Genomic DNA, 19,493 nt, shown 5'->3' on the forward strand with positions numbered 1-19,493 from the left:
AGAGGAGATTTGTCAGAATGTTGCACCAGTCTGGGTAGAGATGTGATTTACCAGGATATTGCACTGGAGAGGGCATAGAGGAGATTTAAACGATGTTGCACTGGAAAGGGTGCAGAGGAGATTTACCAGGATTTTGCATTTGAGAGCGTGTAGTGTAGATTTACCAGGATATTTTAAGAAAGAGCGTGCAGAGGAGATTTACCAGGATTTTGCACTGGAGGGGGTACGGAGGAGACTTACACGAATGTTGCACTAGACAAGGTACAGAGCAGAATTTTCAGATTGTTTCACCTGAGCGGGTACAGAGGAGATTTACTAGAATGTTGGCCTACAGAGTGAACAGAGGAGATACCAGGACATTATACTAGAAATTTTGCAGCGAAGGATGTGGCCCTGTGAGGGTACAGGGAGATTCACTAGAATGTTGCACTCGACAGAGTACAGAGCAGAATGACCAGAATGTAGCACAGTTGAGTGTGCAGAAGAGATTTAGCTTTTATTGCACTGGAGAGGGTAAAGAGGTGATTTACCAGGATGTTGCATTATAGAGGGTACAAGGAGATTAACTGGGTTTTGCACTGGAGATCATGCAGAAGTGATGTACCAGGATATTGCAATATAGAGATTATTGATCGGATTTACCAGGATGTTGCACTGGAAAGGGATCAGATGAGATTTCCCAAGGTGTTGCACTGGATGGGTTACAGAGGAGAGTTACTGGGTTATTGAACTAGGCAGGTTGCAGAGGAGATTTACCAGGGTGTTGAACTAGAGAGGGTGCAGATGAGATTTCCCAGGATGTTGCACTGGATGTTGTACAGAGGACATTTACTAGGATATTGCACTGGACAGAGTACAGAGGAGATATACCAGGATGTTGAAATAGAGAGGTCACTGCAGAGATTTTCCAGGATGTTGCACTGGAGAGCGTATAGAGGAGATTTATCAGGATGTTGCACCGGAGCGGTTCAGAGGAGATTTACAACGATGTTGCACTGCAGAGTGTACAGAGGAGATATACCAGGATGTTGCACTGTAGAGAGTAACGGGAAGATTTACCAGAATATTGCACTAGAGAGGATGAAGTGGAGATTTACCTGGATGGTGCAATAGAGAGTGTGCAGAGGGGATTTACCAAGACGTTGCATTAGAGCGGACGCAGAGGACATTTACGAGGATGTTGCGCTAGAGATTCTACAGAAGAGATTTACGAGGATATTGCAATGGAAATGTTACCAACGTGATTTACCAGGATGCTGCACTTTAGAGGGTACAAAGGAGATTAGCAGGATGGGCACTAGAGAGGGTGCAGAGCAGAATTAATAGGATGTTGCACTACAGAGTTTAGAGAGGAGATTTACAAGAATGTTGCACTAGCGAGTGTATGGAGGAGATTAACCAGGATATTGCACTGGAGAGATTACAGAGGAAATGTACCTGGTTATTGCGATCTAGAGCGTTCAGCAGAGCTTTATCAGGATGTAGCACTACAGCGGATACTGTGCTGATTTTACAGGATGTTGCTCTAGAGAGCGTGCACTGGAGATTTACCAGGATGTTGCACTGGAGCGGTTACAGAGGAGATTTACCAGCATGTTGCACTAGTCGGGGAACAGAGGAGTTATACCAGGATATTTCACTGGAGAGGGTACAGATGAGATTTACAAGGATGTTCCACTAGAGAGGATACAGAGAAGATTTAGCATGATGTTGCACTGGAGAGAGTAAAGAGCAGAGTTCACAAAATGTTGCACTGAGTTCACGCAGAGGAGATTTAGCAGGTTGTTGAACTGGAGAAGGAACAGAGGAGATTTACAAGGATGTTGCACTGTAGAGGATAAAAGGTAGATTTACCTGGATATTGCACTGGAGAGGGTACTGTGGTGGTTTAACAGCATGTTGCACTGGTGAGGGAATAAAGGAGATATTCCTGGATGTTACACTAGAGACGGTACAGAGAATATTTAACAGCATGTTGCAATGGAGAATGTACAGAGGAGATTTACGACGATGTTGCACTGCAGCGTGTACAGAGGAGATTATCCAGGATGTTGCACTAGAGAGGGTGCAGAGGGGATTTAACATTATGTTGCACTAGAGACGAAGCAGACGAAATTTACCAGGATGTTGCACTAGAGAGGGTACAGAGGAGATTTACCTGGATGTTACACTGGAGCAGGTAGAGACATTTAGCAGGATGTTGCACCTCCAAGGATATAGAGGAGATTTAACAGGATGTTGCAGTAGAGTGGGTGCAGAGGATATTTACCAGGATGTTGCACTGGAGCGGATAGAGAGATTTAGCAGAATGTTGCACTGCCAAGCGTACTGAGCAGATTTACCAGGAAGTTGCAGTGGAGTGCGTGCAGAGGAGATTTACTTGCATGTTGCACTGGATATGGTAGAGAGGAGATTTACCAGGATGTTGCACTTGAGAGGATAAAGAGGAGATTTACCAGGATGTTTAACTAGAGAGGGTGCAGAGGAGATTTACCAGGATGTTGCACTGGAGAGGTTACAGAAGTGATTTATCAGGATGTTGCACTGGAGAGGGTACAGAGGAGATTAGCAGGATGGCCACTGAAGAGGGTGCAGAGCAGTATTAACAGGATGTTGCACTACAAAGTGTACAGAGGAGATTTACAAAATGTTGTATAAGCAAGGGTACAGAGGAGATTTATCAGGATGTTGCACTGGAATGCGTGCAGAGTAGATTTACCACGCTGTTACAATGTAGAGGTTACATAGGGGATTTAACAGGACTTTGCACTAGAGAGGGTACAGAGGCGATTTACCAGGATGTTGCACTGCACAGCATGTAGGGATAATTTATGATGAAGTTGTACTAGAGAGGGTACAGCGGTCATTTGCAGAATGTTACGCTGGAGAAGGTACAGTGAGATTTAATAGGATGTTACACTGGAGATGGTACAGAGGTGTTTTAACAGAATGTTACACTGGCGAGGGTACAGAGGAGATTTAGCTGGAGGTTACACTGTAGAGATTAAAGGGGAGATCTACCAGAATATTGCACTAGAGAGGGTGCAGAAGGAATTTACCAGGATGTTGCTCTACACAGGACACAGAGGAGATTTATTAGGATGTGGCCCTGCGAGGGTACAATTGAGATTCACCATAATGTTCCACTATACAGGGTACAGAGGAGATTTGTCAGAATGTTGCACCAGTCAGGGTAGAGAGGTGATTTACCAGGATATTGCACTGGAGAGGGTATAGAGGAGATTTACACGATGTTGCACTGGAGAGGGTGCAGAGGAGATTTACCAGGAGGTTGCATTTGAGAGCGTGTAGTGTAGATTTACCAGGATATTTTAATAAAGAGCGTACAGAGGAGATTTACCATGATTTTGCACTGGAGGGGGTACGGAGGAGACTTACACGAATGTTGCACTCGACAAGGTACAGAGCAGAATTTTCAGATTGTTTCACCCGAGCGGGTACAGAGGAGATTTACTAGGATGTTGGCCTAGAGAGTGAACAGAGGAGATACCAGAACATTATACTAGAAATTTTGCAGCGAAGGATGTGGCCCTGGGAGGGTACAGGTAGATTCACTAGAATGTTGCACTCGACAGGTACAGAGCAGAACAACCAGAATGTAGCACAGTTGAGTGTGCAGAAGAGATTTAGCTGGATATTGCACTGGAGAGGGTAAAGAGGTGATTTACCAGGATGTTGCATTATAGAGTGTACAAGGAGATTAACCGGGTTTTGCACTGGAGATCATGCAGAAGTGATGTACCAGGATATTGCAATACAGAGATTATTGATCGGATTTACCAGGATGTTGCACTGGAAAGGGATCAGATGAGATTTCCCAAGGTGTTGCACTGGATGGGTTACAGAGGAGAGTTACTGGGATATTGCACTAGACAGGTTGCAGAGGAGATTTACCAGGGTGTTGAACTAGAGAGGGTGCAGATGAGATTTCCCAGGATGTTGCACTGGATGTTGTACAGAGGAGATTTACTAGGATATTGCACTCGACAGGGTACAGAGGACATATATCAGGATGTTGAAATAGAGAGGTCACTGCAGAGATTTTCCAGGATGTTGCACTGGAGAGCGTATAGAGGAGATTTACCAGGATGTTGCACCGGAGCGGTTCAGAGGAGATTTACAACGATGTTGCACTGCAGAGTGTACAAAGGCGATATACCAAGATGTTGCACTGTAGAGAGTACCGGGAAGATTTACCAGAATATTGCACTAGAGAGGATGAAGTGGATATTTACCTGGATGGTGCACTAGAGAGTGTGCAGAGGAGATTTACCAAGACGTTGCATTAGAGCGGACGCAGAGGACATTTACGAGGATGTTGCGCTAGAGATTCTATAGAGGAGATTTACGAGGATATTGCAATGGAAATGTTACCAACGTGATTTACCAGGATGCTGCACTTTAGAGGGTACAAAGGAGATTAGCAGGATGGGCACTAGAGAGTGTGCAGAGCAGAATTAATAGGATGTTGCACTACAGAGTTTAGAGAGGAGATTTACAAGAATGTTGCACTAGCGATGGTACGGAGGAGACTTACCAGGATGTTGCACTGGAGAGATTACAGAGGAAATGTACCTGGTTATTGCGATCTATAGCGTTCAGCAGAGCTTTATCAGGATGTAGCACTACAGCGGCTACTGTGGTGATTTTACAGGATGTTGCTCTTGAGAGCGTGCACTGGAGATTTACCAGGATGTTGCACTGGAGCGGTTACAGAGGAGATTTACCAGCATGTTGCACTAGTCGGGGAACAGAGGAGTTATACCAGGATTCATCACTGGAGATGGTACAGATGAGATTTACAAGGATGTTCCACTAGAGAGGATACAGAGAAGATTTAGCATGATGTTGCACTGGAGAGAGTACAGAGCAGAGTTCACAAAATGTTGCACTGAGTTCATGCAGAGGAGATTTAGCAGGTTGTTGAACTGGAGAAGGAACAGAGGAGATTTACAAGGATGTTGCACTGTAGAGGATAAAAGGTAGATTTACCTGGATATTCCACTGGAGAGGGTACTGTGGTGGTTTAACAGCATGTTGCACTGGTGAGGGAATAAAGGAGATATTCCTGGATGTTACACTAGAGACGGTACAGAGAATATTTAACAGCATGTTGCAATGGAGAATGTACAGAGGAGATTTACGACGATGTTGCACTGCAGCGTGTACAGAGGAGATTTACCAGGATGTTGCACTAGAGAGGGTGCAGAGGGGATTTAACATTATGTTGCACTAGAGACGAAGCAGACGAAATTTACCAGGATGTTGCACTAGAGAGGGTACAGAGGAGATTTACCTGGATGTTACACTGGAGCAGGTAGAGACATTTAGCAGGATGTTGCACTTCCAAGGATATAGAGGAGATTTAACAGGATGTTGCAGTAGAGTGGGTGCAGAGGATATTTACCAGGATGTTGCACTGGAGCGGATAGAGAGATTTAGCAGAATGTTGCACTGCCAAGCGTACTGAGCAGATTTACCAGGAAGTTGCAGTGGAGTGCGTGCAGAGGAGATTTACTTGCATGTTGCACTGGATATGGTAGAGAGGAGATTTACCAGGATGTTGCACTTGAGAGGATAAAGAGGAGATTTACCAGGATGTTTAACTAGAGAGGGTGCAGAGGAGATTTACCAGGATGTTGCACTGGAGAGGTTACAGAAGTGATTTATCAGGATGTTGCACTGGAGAGGGTACAGAGGAGATTAGCAGGATGGCCACTGAAGAGGGTGCAGAGCAGTATTAACAGGATGTTGCACTACAAAGTGTACAGAGGAGATTTACAAAATGTTGTATAAGCGAGGGTACAGAGGAGATTTATCAGGATGTTGCACTGGAATGCGTGCAGAGTAGATTTACCACGCTGTTACAATGTAGAGGTTACATAGGGGATTTAACAGGACTTTGCACTAGAGAGGGTACAGAGGCGATTTACCAGGATGTTGCACTGCACAGCATGTAGGGATAATTTATGATGAAGTTGCACTAGAGAGGGTACAGCGGTCATTTGCAGGATGTTACGCTGGAGAAGGTAGAGTGAGATTTAATAGGATGTTACACTGGAGATGGTACAGAGGTGTTTTAACAGAATGTTACACTGGCGAGGGTACAGAGGAGATTTAGCTGGAGGTTACACTGTAGAGATTAAAGGGGAGATCTACCAGAATATTGCACTAGAGAGGGTGCAGAAGGAATTTACCAGGATGTTGCTCTACACAGGACACAGAGGAGATTTATTAGGATGTGGCCCTGCGAGGGTACAATTGAGATTCACCATAATGTTCCACTATACAGGGTACAGAGGAGATTTGTCAGAATGTTGCACCAGTTAGGGTAGAGAGGTGATTTACCAGGATATTGCACTGGAGAGGGTATAGAGGAGATTTACACGATGTTGCACTGGAGAGGGTGCAGAGGAGATTTACCAGGAGGTTGTATTTGAGAGCGTGTAGTGTAGATTTACCAGGATATTTTAATAAAGAGCGTACAGAGGAGATTTACCAAGATTTTGCACTGGAGGGGGTACGGAGGAGACTTACACGAATGTTGCACTCGACAAGGTACAGAGCAGAATTTTCAGATTGTTTCACCCGAGCGGGTACAGAGGAGATTTACTAGAATGTTGGCCTACAGAGTGAACAGAGGAGATACCAGGACATTATACTAGAAATTTTGCAGCGAAGGATGTGGCCCTGGGAGGGTACAGGTAGATTCACTAGAATGTTGCACTCGACAGGTACAGAGCAGAACAACCAGAATGTAGCACAGTTGAGTGTGCATAAGAGATTTAGCTGGATATTGCACTGGAGAGGGTAAAGAGGTGATTTACCAGGATGTTGCATTATAGAGTGTACAAGGAGATTAACCGGGTTTTGCACTGGAGATCATGCAGAAGTGATGTACCAGGATATTGCAATACAGAGATTATTGATCGGATTTACCAGGATGTTGCACTGGAAAGGGATCAGATGAGATTTCCCAAGGTGTTGCACTGGATCGGTTACAGAGGAGAGTTACTGGGATATTGCACTAGACAGGTTGCAGAGGAGATTTACCAGGGTGTTGAACTAGAGAGGGTGCAGATGAGATTTCCCAGGATGTTGCACTGGATGTTGTACAGAGGAGATTTACTAGGATATTGCACTCGACAGGTTACAGAGGAGATATATCAGGATGTTGAAATAGAGAGGTCACTGCAGAGATTTTCCAGGATGTTGCACTGGAGAGCGTATAGAGGAGATTTACCAGGATGTTGCACCGGAGCGGTTCAGAGGAGATTTACAACGATGTTGCACTGCAGAGTGTACAAAGGCGATATACCAAGATGTTGCACTGTAGAGAGTACCGGGAAGATTTACCAGAATATTGCACTAGAGAGGATGAAGTGGATATTTACCTGGATGGTGCACTAGAGAGTGTGCAGAGGAGATTTACCAAGACGTTGCATTAGAGCGGACGCAGAGGACATTTACGAGGATGTTGCGCTAGAGATTCTATAGAGGAGATTTACGAGGATATTGCAATGGAAATGTTACCAACGTGATTTACCAGGATGCTGCACTTTAGAGGGTACAAAGGAGATTAGCAGGATGGGCACTAGAGAGTGTGCAGAGCAGAATTAATAGGATGTTGCACTACAGAGTTTAGAGAGGAGATTTACAAGAATGTTGCACTAGCGATGGTACGGAGGAGACTTACCAGGATGTTGCACTGGAGAGATTACAGAGGAAATGTACCTGGTTATTGCGATCTATAGCGTTCAGCAGAGCTTTATCAGGATGTAGCACTACAGCGGCTACTGTGGTGATTTTACAGGATGTTGCTCTAGAGAGCGTGCACTGGAGATTTACCAGGATGTTGCACTGGAGAGGGTACAGATGAGATTTACAAGGATGTTCCACTAGAGAGGATACAGAGAAGATTTAGCATGATGTTGCACTGGAGAGAGTACAGAGCAGAGTTCACAAAATGTTGCACTGAGTTCACGCAGAGGAGATTTAGCAGGTTGTTGAACTGGAGAAGGAACAGAGGAGATTTACAAGGATGTTGCACTGTAGAGGATAAAAGGTAGATTTACCTGGATATTGCACTGGAGAGGGTACTGTGGTGGTTTAACAGCATGTTGCACTGGTGAGGGAATAATGGAGATTTTCCTGGATGTTACATTAGAGAGGGTACAGAGAATATTTAACAGCATGTTGCAATGGAGAATGTACAGAGGAGATTTACGACGATGTTGCACTGCAGAGTGTACAGAGGAGATTTAGCAGGATGTTGCCCTAGAGAGGGTGCGGAGGGGATTTACCATGATGTTGCACTAGAGACGAAGCAGACGATATTTACCAGGATGTTGCACTAGAGAGGGTACAGAGGAGATTTACCTGGATGTTACACTGGAGCAGGTAGAGAGATTTAGCAGGATGTTGCACTTCCAAGGATACAGAGGAGATTTAACAGGATGTTGCTGTAGAGTGGGTGCAGAGGATATTTACCAGGATGTTGCACTGGAGCGGGTAGAGAGATTTAGCAGGATGTTGCACTGCCAAGCGTACTGAGCAGATTTACCAGGAAGTTGCAGTGGAGTGCGTGCAGAGGAGATTTACTAGCATGGTGCACTGGATAGGGTAGGGACGAGATTTACCAGGGTGTTGCACTTGAGAGGATAAAGAGGAGATTTACCAGGATGTTTAACTAGAGAGGGTGCAGAGGAGATTTACCATGATGTTGCACTGGAGAGGTTACAGATGTGATTTACCAGGATGTTACTCTGGAGAGGTTACAGAGGGGATTAGCAGGATGGCCACTGAAGAGGGTGCAGAGCAGTATTAACAGGATGTTGCACTACAAAGTGTACAGAGGAGATTTACAAAATGTTGTATCAGCGAGGGTACATAGGAGACTTATCAGGATGTTGCACTGGAATGCGTGCAGAGTAGATTTACCACGCTGTTACAATGTAGAGGTTACATAGGGGATTTAGCAGGACTTTGCACTAGAGAGGGTACAGAGGCGATTTACCAGGATGTTGCACTGCAGAGCATGCAGGGATAATTTATGCTGAAGTTGCACTAGAGAGGGTACAGCGGTCATTTGCAGGATGTTACGCTGGAGAAGGTACAGTGAGATTTAATAGGATGTTACACTGGAGATGGTACAGAGGAGTTTTAACAGGATGTTACACTGGCGAGGGTACAGAGGAGATTTAGCTGGAGGTTACACTGTAGAGATTAAAGGGGAGATTTACCAGAATATTGCACTAGAGAGGGTGCAGAAGGAATTGACCAGGACGTTGCTCTACAGAGGACACAGAGGAGATTTATTAGGATTTGGCCCTGCGAAGGTACAATTGAGATTCACCATAATGTTCCACTATACAGGGTACAGAAGAGATTTGTCAGAATGTTGCACCAGTCAGGGTAGAGAGGTGATTTACCAGGATATTGCACTGGAGAGGGTATAGAGGAGATTTACACGATGTTGCACTGGAGAGGGTGCAGAGGAGATTTACCAGGATGTTGTAATAAAGAGCGTACAGAGGAGATTTACCAGGATTTTGCCTTGGAGGGCTTACGGAGGAGACTTACACGAATGTTGCACTAGACAAGGTACAGAGCAGAATTTCCAGATTGTTGCACCCGAGCGGCTACAGAGGAGATTTATTAGGATGTTGGCCTAGAGAGTGAACAGAGGAGATACCAGGACACTATACTAGAAATTTTGCAGCGAAGGATGTGGCCCTGGGAGGGTATAGGGAGATTCACTAGAATGTTGCACTCGACAGGGTACAGAACAGAATGACCATAATGTAGCACAGTTGAGTGTGCAGAAGATATTTAGATGGATATTGCACTGGAGAGGCTAAAAAGGTGATTTACCAGGATGTTGCATTATAGAGGGTACAAGGAGATTAACCGGGTTTTGCAATTGAGATCATGCAGAAGTGATGTACCAGGATATTGCAATACAGAGAGTATTGATCGGATTTACCAGGATGTTGCACTGGAAAGACATCAGATGAGATTTCCCAAGGTGTTGCACTGGATGGGTTAGAGAGGAGAGTTACTGGGATATTGCACTAGACAGGTTGCAGAGGAGATTTACCAGGGTGTTGAACTAGAGAGGTTGCAGATGAGATTTCCCAGGATGTTGCACTGGATGTTGTACAGAGGGGATTTACTAGGATATTGCACTGGACAGGTTACAGAGGAGATATACTAGGATGTTGAAATAGAGAGGTCACTGCAGCGATTTTCCAGGATGTTGCACTGGAGAGCGTATAGAGGAGATTTACCAGGATGTTGCACCGGAGTGGTTCAGAGGAGATTTACAACGATGTTGCACTGCAGAGTGTACAGAGGAGATATACCAGGATGTTGCACTGTAGAGAGTACCGGGAAGATTTACCAGAATATTGCACTAGAGAGGATGAAGTGGAGATTTACCTGGATGGTGCACTAGAGAGTGTGCAGAGGAGATTTACCAAGACGTTGCATTAGAGCGGACGCAGAGGATATTTACGAGGATGTTGCGCTAGTGATTCTACAGAGGAGATTTACCAGGATGTTGCAATGGAGATGTTACCAACGTAATTTACCAGGATGCTGCACTTTAGAGGGTACAAAGGAGATTAGCAGGATGGGCACTAGAGAGGGAGCAGAGCAGAATTAATAGGATGTTGCACTACAGAGTTTAGAGAGGAGATTTACAAGAATGTTGCACAAGCGCGGGTACGGAGGAGACTTACCAGGATGTTGCACTGGAGAGATTACAGAGGAAATGTACCTGATTATTGCAATCTAGAGAGTTCAGCAGAGCTTTATCAGGATGTAGCACTACAGGGGCTACTGTGGTGATTTTACAGGATGTTGCTCTAGAGAGCGTGCACTGGAGATGTACCAGGATGTTGCACTGGAGCGGTTACAGAGGAGCTTTACCAGCATGTTGCAATAGTCGGGGAACAGAGGAGTTATACCAGGATATTGCATGGAGAGGGTACAGATGAGATTTACAAGGAGGTTGCACTGTAGAGGATAAAAGGTAGATTTACCTGGATATTGCACTGGAGAGCGTACAGTGGTGGTTTAACAGCATGTTGCACTGGTGAGGGAATAAATGAGATTTGCCTGGATGTTACACTAGAGAGAGTACAGATAATATTTAACAGCATGTTGCAATGGATAATGTACAGAGGAGATTTACGACGATGTTGCACTGCAGAGTGTACAGAGGAGATTTACCAGGATGTTGAACTAGAGAGGATGCAGAGGGGATTTACCATGATGTTGCACTAGAGACGAAGCAGACGATATTTACCAAGATGTTGCACTAGAGAGGGTACAGAGGAGATTTACCAGGATGTTGCACTAGAGAGGGTACAGAGGAGATTTAACATGATATTGCACTGGAGAGGGTACATAGGAGATTTACATGATGTTGCACTGGAGAGGGTGCAAATGAGATTTATCAGGATGTTGGACTAGAGAGGGTATAGAGTAGATTTACCAGGTTGTTTCAATAAAGAGCGCAATGAAGAGTTTTAACAGGATGTTGCACTGGAGGGGTTACAGAGGAAATTTACCAGAATGTTGCACTAGACATATACAGAGTTTATTTACTGGGATGTTGCACCCGAACGGTTTTCGAAATTTTTACTAGGATGTTGCACTAGAGTGCGTACAGAGGAGGTACCAGGACGGCGCACTAGAAATGGTGCAGTGGAGATTTACCAGGATGTGGCCCTGGGAGGGTACAGAGGAGATTCACCTGAATGTTGCACTCGACAGGGTACAGAGCAGATTTTCCAGAAGGTTGCAGAATTGAGGGTGAAGAGGAAAGTTAGCTGGGTATTGCACTGGAGAGGGTACAGAGGAGATTTACCTGAATGTTGCACTATAGAGGGTACAACGAGATTTAGCAGGGTTTTGCACTGGAGAAAGTGCAGAGGTGATGTACCAGGATTTTGCAATACAGAGGGCATTGATCTGATTGACCAGGATGTTGCACTGAATAAAGTACAGAGGAGGTTTATCAGGAAGTTTCATTGGATAGGGTACAGAGGAGATTTACCAGGATGATACACTGCAGAATTTTGAGAGGAGATTTAACATGATGTTGCACTTGAGAGGGTAAAGTGGAGATTTACCAGGAGGTTGCACTAGAGAGGGTACATAGGAGATTTACTAGGATGTTGGACTTGAGAGGGTAAAGAGGAGATTTACCAGGACTTTACGCTGCAGATGATACAGAGGCGCTTTAAAAGGATGCTTCACTAGAGAGGGTACAGATGAGGTTTACCAGGCTGTTACACTGGAGCGGGTAGAGAGGTTTAGCAGGATGTTGCACTGCGGAGGGTAAAGAGGAGATTTAAAAGGATGTTGCAGTGGAGTGGGTGCAGAGGATATTTACCAGGATGTTGCACTGGAGAGAGTACATAGTTCATTTACCAGGATGTTGCACTACAGAGGATACAGATGAGATTTACCAGGATGTTGCACTAGAGAGGTTCCAGAGAGATTTTCCAGGATGTAGCCCTGTCGAGAATACAGAGGTGATGTACCAAGATGTTGCACTGGAGAGTGTACAGAGGAGATTAGCAGGATGGTCACTAGAGAGAGTGCAGAGCAGTATTAACAGGATGTTGCACTACAGAGGGTACAGAGGAGATTTACATGGAATTTGCACTATGAGGGTAACGAGGAGATTGTTCAGGATGTTGTTCTGGAGAGCATACTGAAAAGGTTTACCACAATGTAACAATGTAGAGGGAACATAGAGGATTTAACAGGACATTGCACTGGAAAGGTTGCAGAGGCGATTTCGCCGGATGTTGCACTGCAGAGCGTGCAGAGATGATTTACGAAGAAGTTGAACTTAAGCGTGTACAGAGTTGATTTACCAGGATATTGCACTGTAGAGAGTACAGGGAAGATTTACCTTAATATTTCACTAGAGAGGATAAAGTGGAGATTTACCTGGATGGTGCACTAGAGAGTGTGCAGAGGGGATTAACCATGATGTTGCACTAGAGATGATGCAGAGGAGATTTACCTGGATGTTGTGCTAGAGAGTCTACGGAGGAGAATTATCAGGATGTTGCACTGGATATATTACCAACGTGATTTACCAGTATGTTGTACTTTAGAGGGTACAAAGGGGATTAGCAGCATGGGCACTAGAGAGGGTGCAGAGCAGAATTAACAGGATGTTGCACTACAGAGTTTAGAGAGGAGATTTACAAGAATGTTTCACTAGCGAGGGTACAGAGGAGACTTACCTGGATGTTGCACTGGAGAAAATACAGAGGAAAGTTATCTGGTTATTGCGGTATAGAGCGTACAGCGGAGCTTTATCAGGAGGTAGCACTACAGGGGGTACTGTGGTGATTTTACAGGATGTTGCTGTAGAGAGGATGCAGTGGAGATTTACCAGGATGTTGCACTGGAGCGGTTACAGAGGAGATTTACCAGCATGTTGCACTAGTCGGAGTACAGAGGAGTTATACCAGGATGTTGCACTGGAGAGGTTGCAGAGGAGATTTACAAAGATATTCCACTAGAGACGATACAGAGAAGATTTACCAGGATGTTGCACTGGAGAGAGTACAGAGCAGTGTTAACACAATTTTGCACTGACTTCACGCAGAAGAGATTTACCAGGTTGTTGGACTGGAGAGGGTACAGAGGAGATTTAAAAGGATGTTGCACTGTAGAGGATAAAATGTTGATTTACCTGGAATTTGCACTGGAGCAGGTACAGTCGTGAATTAACAGCATGTTGCACTGGTGAGGGTATAAAGGAGATTTGCCTGGATGTTACACTAGAGATGGTACAGAGAATATTTAACATCATGTTGCAATGGAGACTGTACAGAGGAGATGTACGACGATGTTGCACTGCAGAGTGTATTGAGGAGATTTATCAGGATTTTGCACTGTACAGAGTACAGGAGAGATTTACCAAAATTTTGCACTAGTGAGGGTACAGAAGAGATTTACCAGGATGTTGCACTAGAGACGGTACAGATGAGATTTACCAAGATGTTGCACTGAGGTGGGTACCGTTGAGATTTACCAGGATATTACACTAGAGAGGGCACAGAGGAGATTTACAGGATGTTGCACTGGATAGGGTGCAGATGAGATATACGGATGTTGCACTAGAGACGGTATAGAGTAGATTTACCACGTTGTTGCAATAAAGAGCGTAATGAGGAGATTTAACAGGACGTTGCACTGGAGGGGGTACAGAGGAGATTTACCAGAATGTTGCACTAGACAGATACAGAGGAGATGTATCGGGCTGCTGCCCCCGAACGGATAACGAGGAGATTTACTAGGATGTTGCACTAGAGAGGGTACAGAGGAGATACCAGGGGGACGGTACACTAGAAATGGTGCAGTGGAGATTTACCAGGATGTGGCCCTAGGAGGGTACAGAGGAGGTTCACCAGAATGTTGCACACGACAGGGTACAGAGCTGATTTTCCAGAAGGTTGCAGAATTGAGGGGGAAGAGGAAACTTAGCTGGGTATTGCACTGGAGAGGGTACAAGGTGATTTACCAGAATGTTGCACTATAGAGGGTACAACGAGATTTACCAGGGTTTCGCACTAGAGAGAGTGCAGAGGTGATGTACCAGGATTTTGCAATACAGGAGGCATTGATCTGATTGACCAGGATGTTGCACTGGAGAAAGTACAGAGGTGATTTAACAGGAAGTTTCTTTTGGATAGGGTACAGATCTGATTTACCAGGAAGATACACTGCAGAGTGTAGAGAGGAGATTTAGCATGATGTTGCACAGCAGAATGCAGAGAGTAGATTTACAAAGAGGTTGTACTAGAGAGTGTACAGAGGAGATTTACTAGGATGTTGCACTTGAGAGCGGACAGAGGAGATTTACCAGGAGTTTACGCTGGAGATGATACTGAGTGGCTTTAAAATGAGATTGTACAAGAGAGGGTACAGATGAGATTTACCTGGATGTTACACTGGAGCGTGTAGAGAGGTCTAGCACGATGTTGCACTGCGGAGCGTAAAGAGGAGATTTAAAAGGATATTGCAGTGGATTGGGTGCAGAGGATATTTACCAGGTTGTTGCACTGGAGAGGGTACAGAATTGATTTACAACGATGCTGCACTACAGAGGAGATTTACCAGGATATTGCACTACAGAGGGTGCAGAGAGATTTACCAGGATGTAGCCCTGACGAGAATACAGACGTGATGTATCAGGATGTTTCACTGGAGAGGGTACAAAGGAGATTAGCAGGATGTCCACTGGAGAGGGTGAAGAGCAGAATTAACAGGATGATTCACTACAGAGGGTAGAGAGGAGATTTATAAGGAAGTTGCACTAGCGAGGGTACAGAGGAGATTGTTCAGGATGTTGCACTGGAGAGCATACAGTGTAGCTTTACCACAATGTTACACTGGAGAGGGAATATAGTGGATTTAACAGGACATTGCACTAGCAAGGTTGCATTGGCGATTTAGAAGGATGTTGCACTGCAGGCCTTGCAGAGATGATTTACGAGGAAGTTGAACTACAGCATGTACAGAGGTGATTTACCATGATGTTGCACTGTAGAGAGTACAGGGAAGGTTTACCGGAATATTGCACTAGAGAGGATATAGTGGAGGTTTACCTGGATGGTGCAGAAGAGAATGTGCAGAGGGGATTTACCAGGATGTTGCACTGGAGAGGTTACCAACGTGATTTACCAGGATGTTGCATTTAGAGGGTACAAAGGAGATTAGCAGGATGAGCACTAGAGAGGGTGCAGAGCAGAATTAACAGGATGTTGCACTACAGAGTTTGTAGAGGGGATTTACAAGAATGTTGCACTAGCGAGGGTACAGAGGAGAATTACCAGGATGTTGCACTGGAGAGATTACAGAGACAATTTACCTGCTTATTGCGGTATAGAGCATACAGCGGAACTTTATCAGGATGTAGCACTACAGGATGTAGCACTATAGGGGGCACTCTGGTGATATTGCAGGATGTTGCTCTAGAGAGGGTGCAGTGGAGTTTTACCAGGATGTTGAACTGGAGCGGTCACAGAGGAGATTTACCAGCATGTTGCACTAGTCGGGGTACTGAGGAGTTATACCAGGATGTTGCACTGGAGAGGATACAGAGGAGATTTACAAAGATATTCCACTAGAGAGGGTACAGAGAAGATTTACCAGGATGTTGCACTGGAGAGAGTACAGAGCAGAGTTACCAAAATGTTGCAATGAATTCGCACAGAGGAGATTTACCAGGGTGTTGGACTGGAGAGGGTACAGAGGAAATTTACAAGGATGTTTCACTGTAGAGGATAAAAGGTAGGTTTACCTTGATGTTGCACTAGAGAGGGTACAGAGAATATTTAACAGCATGTTGCCATCGAGAGTGTATAGAGGAGATTTATCAGGATGTTGCACTGTAGAGAATACAGGAGAGATTTACCAAAATTTTCACTAGAGAGGGTACAGAGGAGATTTACTAGGATGTTGCACTAGAGAGGATGCCGAGCGATTTACCATGATATTGCACTAGAGACAATACAGACGATAATTACCAGGATCTTGCACTAGTGAGGGTACAGAGGAGATTTATCAGGATGTTGCACTGGGGGTGGGTACCGTCGAGATTTACCTGGATGTTACACTAGAGAGGGTACAGAGGAGATTTAACAGGATATTGCACTGGAGAGGGTAAAGAGAAGATTTACAGGATGTTGCACTGGATAGGGTGCAGATGAGATTATCAGGATGATGCACTAGAGAGAATATAGAGGAGATTTACCAGGTTGTTGCATTAAAGAGCGTAATGAGGAGATTTAACAGGATGTTGCACTGTAGGGGGTACAGAGGTGATTTACCAGAATGTTGCACTAGACAGATACAGAGGAGATTTACCGGGATGCTGCACCCAAACGGGTACAGAGGAGATTTACTAGGATGTTGCACTAGAGAGGGTACAGAGGACATACCAGGCCGGTGCACTAGAAATGGTGCAGTGGAGATTTAACAGGATGTGGCCCTGGGAGGGTACAGAGGAGATTCACCAGAATGTTGCACTCGACAGAGTAGAGAGCAGATTTTCCAGAAGGTTGCAGAATTGAGGGTGAAGAGGAAAGATAGCTGGGTATTGCACTGGAGATGGTACAGAGGAGATTTACCAGAATGTTGCACTATAAAGGGTAAAACGATATTTACCAGGGTTTTGCATTGGAGAAAGTGCAGAGGTGATGTACCAGGATTTTGCAATACAGAGGGCATTGATCTGATTGACCAGGATGTTGCACTGGAGAAAGTACAGAGGGGGTTTACCAGGACTTTTTTTTTCTATAGTGTACTGAGGAGATTTTCCAGGAAGATACACTGCAGAGTGTAGAGAGAGATTTAGCATGATGTTGCACTGCAGAATATACAGAGGAGATTTACAAGGAGGTTGCACTAGAGAGGGTACTTAGGAGATTTACTAGGATGTAGCACTTCAGAGGGTACAGAGGAGATTTACCAGGATTTTACGCTGGAGATGATACAGAGGGGCTTTAAAAGGATGTTGCATTAGAGAGGGTACAGATGAGATTTACCAGGAATTTACACTGGAGTGGGTAGAGAGGTTTAGCAGGATGTTGCACTGCGGAGGGTAAAGAGGATATTTAAAAGGATGTTGCAGTAGAGTGGGTGAAGAGGATATTTACCAGGATGTTGCACTGGAGTGGGTACAGAGTTGTTTTACCAGGATGTTGCACTACAGAGGATACAGAGGAGATTTACCAGGATGTTGCACTAGAGAGTGTGCAGAGAGATTTACCAGGATGTAGCCCTGTCAAGAATACAAACGTGATGTACCAGGATGTTGCACTGGAGAGGGTACAGTAGAAATTGGCAGGATGGCCACTAGAGAGGATGCAGAGCAGAATTAATAGGATGTTGCACTACAGAGCGTAGAGAGGAGATTTACAAGGAAGTTGCACTAGCGAGGGTACAGAGGAGATTGTTTAGGATGTTGCACTGAATAGCATACAGAGTAGGTTTACCACGCTGTTACACTGGAGATGGTACATAGGTGATTTACCAGCATGTTGCGCTGGAGAGGATACAGAGGTGATTTAACAGGATGTTGCACTGGCGAGGGTAGAGAGGAGATTTACATGGATGTTACACTAGAGAGGGTACAGAGGAGAATTTGCAGGATGTTGCACTGGAGAGAGTACAGAGGAGGTTTACCAGGAAGTTTCATTGGATATATTACAGAGGAGATTTACCAGGGTGATACACTGTAAAGGGTAGAGAGGAGATTTAGCACGATGTTGCACTGCAGAAGGTGCACAAAAGATTTACCATGAAGTTGCTTTGGATAGGGTACAGAGGAGATTCACCAGCATGTTGCACTGGAGAAGGTACCATGGATATTTAACGGGATGTTACACTGGAGATAGTACAGAGCAGATTTAACCTGATATTGCACTAGAGAGGGTGCAGAGGAGATTTAGCAAGATGTTGCACTGCAGAGGGTGGATAGGAGATTGACAAGGATGTTGCACTAGAGAGGGTACAAAGGAGATTAGCAGAATGGGCAATAGAGATGGTGCAGAGCAGAATTAGCAGGATGTTGCAGAACACAGTTCAGAGGAGACTTACAAGGATGTTGCATTGGAGAGAGTACAGAGGAGATTTACCAGCATGTTGCAATATAGAGGGTACAAGGAAAATTACCAGGGCTTTGCACTGGAGAGCGTGCAGAGGTGATGTACCAGAATTTTACAATACAGAGTGTATTGATCTGATTTACCAGGATGTTGCAGTGGAGAAAGTACAGCAGAGATTTACCAAGAAGTTCCATTGGATAGGGTACAGAGGAGATTTACCAGGATGTTACACTCTTGAGGGTAGAGAGGAGATTTAGCACGATGTTACACTGCAGAAGGTACAGAGGAGATTAACCTGGATGTTAGGCTGGAGATGCTACAGATTAGTTTTAACAGGATATTGCACTAGAGAGTGTACAGAGAAGATTTGCCAGGATGTTGCACTGTAGCGGGTAGAAAGATTTAGCAGGATGTTTCACTGCCAAGTGTACAGAGGAGATTTAACAGGATGTTGCAGTGGAGTGGGTGCCGAGGAGATTTACCAGGATTTGCACTGGAGAGGGTACAGAGGAGATTTACCAGGATATTGCACTACAGATGATACAGAGGATAGTTACCAGGATATTGCAGTAGAGAGGGTGCAGAGGACATTCACCAAGATGTTGCTCTGGAGAGGTTACAGACGTGATTTACCATGAAGTTGCACTGGAGAGGTTATGGAGGAGATTTGCCGGATGGCCACTAGAGATTGCAGAACAGAACTAACAGGATGTTGCACTACAGAGTTTAGAGAGGAGATTTAGAAGGATGTTGCACCAGCGAGGCTACAGAGGAGATTTACCAGGATGTTGCACAGGAGTGCGTACAGAGTAGATTTACTGCGAT

Source organism: Pristiophorus japonicus, chromosome Y (genome assembly GCF_044704955.1).
Source record: "Pristiophorus japonicus isolate sPriJap1 chromosome Y, sPriJap1.hap1, whole genome shotgun sequence".
NCBI classification, from domain to species: Eukaryota; Metazoa; Chordata; class Chondrichthyes; family Pristiophoridae; genus Pristiophorus; species Pristiophorus japonicus.